The following is a 3,521-nucleotide window of genomic DNA, read 5'->3' as shown; positions in this document are numbered from 1 at the left end:
TTTTTAAATGTCAATTTCAAATTTTGTAACAAAATATATTTGTAATTCAGAGCAAAATAATATCAAACTCGGATACAAAACGTGATTATGATTTACAATAATCGATTTATAATCACATGAATGGAGTATCCAATTCTTCTTTTTCCTCTAAGTTTCTTACGGAAGGAGGTTAAGTATGTTTTTAACTTCTCCTTCAGGTCAGATAGAAAAGTCGTCTCTATTTCCAATTCCAGTACTCTTGTATTAGTTTTATATACCACTTTTCTTTTCTTTTTAAAAAAAATTATATAAGATTTTGTAAATTAAATCTTCCCTTATCCAAATTGCAATTCTTCAGTACAATATAACCACATGCGATCATTAACGCAAGTAGACAACAGTCTGTTCTTTTTCCACTTCAAGTTCCAAACTGGAGCAGTACACCCCATCATGAATTAAAGTACACTAATATAAGTTAGAATGAGATAGCTATAATTTGTTCATTCTAATTGCACTTAAAATGAAAAAAATAATACATGTTTGATATTTGTGAGAAAAAGGCCCAGTTTTACAACTGTTGATTACCTTTTAATCGAGGCTTAATTTATTCATTTCTTATATTTATCTCTTTTCAATTCTAGAATTGAAAATGAAACATAAATTAAATCTCGATTAAGATTTAACCATAAGTTGTGAAAGCGAAGATGCTAAGTGTAAAAAGCATAAAAACGAAATCGCCTCTACACTATCGCCAGTATATCTATTTTCAGTTTGAGAATTACACTATACATTTTCTGACACTATCGGTAAAATATTGTCAAAAGTAGATGGTTCGTCCCTGTACTAAATCCTCAGGACAGAAGCATACCGACTATTCATGGCAATGTTCGATTCCCACCTGATAGCACCCAGATATCATTCCATCCATGTTATTGTAACTGAATGCTAAATAAGAATGACAATACTCGGAGAACATCACTGAAGAACACCAATTCAGCAATGGTGTTTTCAAGATTCATTATTGAATCTTCATCACTGAATCTTCATCAGTGGTGTTCTCAAAATTCATCACTGAATCTTCGAAGTGGTGGCAAATTTTCAGCCCGTTTTCACCAAATATAATTACTAATATATATCAAAGTCTCCATCTCTAATACTTTTGCTAACTGTTTAATTACTATAAAAAAAAATTATTTGTAAATTGTGATTTTAGATGTATATCTATATATCTATATAAAGATACAGATTTTAATAATAGATCCTATGATAATAATAGATCCTAAAATTATCCATTATAATTGTTGTAATTTTACATGTAATTTTTTTACAGTAAGATGTAAAATGCAATTATTCCATTCATGTTCGAATCTGTCACGTTAAACAACTTTATGAAATCAACTAATTTTAATCTTTTGAAGATCGGAGCTTTCTAACAAAGTAATTTAATGAAGATTTTATTTTCTAAAGAGGACACTGAATTAATTTCTGATCTCAGAATTCTAAAATTTAAATTTCAAAAAATCATCTGATTATTGTGCTACTTGATTTTAGAAGATTCTTAGTATTTCTGAGTTTGAATGTAGCCTAAAAATATCAAATTTTTAAAAAGACAATATCTCCATGAAGGAGACTCTAGTGTCACAATATTCAAAATCAGAGTTGAAAGTCAGTTTGGAAATCAGTACCTATTCAAAGCAAAATTGGAAACTTGATGTTACTTCGGAATTAAAAACTTTCTAAATCCGATTTATGATAATCAAATTATTTTTTTGAAATTCCATTCATCATACTAAATCTACTATTTTGAATTTTTTAATTTTTACCACAATTCGAATAAAGCTTTATCGAATTATTTTTATTCTCCAAGCCAAATTTCACAAAAATTCAGCAAGCAATTTATGAAATAAAAGAGTGACTCCAAATGGAATCGTCGGTCACACAAAGAGTTACGTAAAACTATTTTAAAATATACTATAGCTAGCGAATCGAAAATTTAGGTGTATAATGTATACATACAGAAAAAAACTCACTCATCAATACATTTTTGGATTATAAGAACTGTAGTACGATTGTAATAATCATTTGATTGGCATATTTTAATGCTTCCGAAGAAGAATACGTAAAGAAGAATATGTCCATCTTACGATTATCATCAAATGTATCGATGAGCGAAAATTATCATTACTTCCGGTTGTGGCAACCGTAACATTTTTTTGTGCGTAAAATTTATTTTCTAATTATCAAATAAATAAGATTAAATAAATAAAATAAGAAATAAATAGAATTGATATCATTATATATTATAGAATTTATATCATTATATATATAAATTGATATGCGTATTCGTAACAGATATGGCAGCCATTCAAGAAGAATGTACGCAGATCCGGACATTATGAGACCGAACCAGTTTTCAATAGAAACGGAATCACTAATGGAGTGTTTGTGCCATAGCTCATAATTCGGGAATCGCATGCAAAAAAACTGCCGATCTTACGTGTACTTTCGCCGTTCTCGAGACGTGTACAAAAAACGCCGAAGAATTTATCGTTATTTCTGTAATTTTTTACCTGCTACAGGCGCAATAATTCATGTAAATAATTCAATGAAAAAGAAGGAAAGAGAGATGTGTGGAAAGGATTACACACCGATGAGATTTTTTTCTGTGAGAATCAACTGTTGTGTATGATTCGATATTGATACGGTGTATCAATCATTTAGATTTATTATACGTAGATTCTAAGTAACGTGTTTTAACGTAAGTTTACAATTGTGCGAATGAAGAAATCAATGCTCTTATTGTTATAAGTTCAAACATTATCTCGCTTAATTTCTCCTTCAAGTTTAGTTTTCTAAAATCTCTCTATTTTTTAATCTTTAGAAATTCGATGGATCTAAAATTCGCCAGAGAATCAAGCATATATAACAGATTTTATCCTAATCAGTTTTAACTTGTTTAAGGAAACGGATATATGCAATGCTATACATATAATGTATGTCCATATATTGTTATTAAATTCATGCATTCATGTATTCAAGTATGTACATATATCCGTTATCCCAATAAAAATGTTGATTCATCACTCACCGACCTGATGCGCAACAGTGGAGTTATATCTGCAACGTCGTTACGATGATTCTGTAACAAATAAATTAAAATTCAAATTAAAACAGAGTAAAGAAATAATCATTACTTCGAAAAATAATTGCTGTATGAACGCATGCAGTTTGTTGAAAAATAATCATGCAATTTTGAAATATAATATGTAATATGAAATATAATATAATTGAAATATAATATAATATATAATATATAATTTTTGTAAGTCGAATTTTATACCCATTATTTAATTTGATATAAAACAATTATATATTCTCCAAAATAATTATATATATTCTCTAAAGAAGATCTTAGCAAAAATAAATTCGTACAAAATTTTAAAGTATCATTTCAATTACTGAAAAATTTTATACAAAATTTTTGCTAAGATCTCTCTCTCTCTCTNTCTNTCATNATNATANATCATCNTATCTNTNTNTAT

Source organism: Atta cephalotes (genome assembly GCF_000143395.1).
Source record: "Atta cephalotes unplaced genomic scaffold scaffold00003, whole genome shotgun sequence".
In the NCBI taxonomy this organism is placed as follows: Eukaryota; Metazoa; Arthropoda; class Insecta; order Hymenoptera; family Formicidae; genus Atta; species Atta cephalotes.
This window is presented reverse-complemented; position numbering follows the sequence as displayed.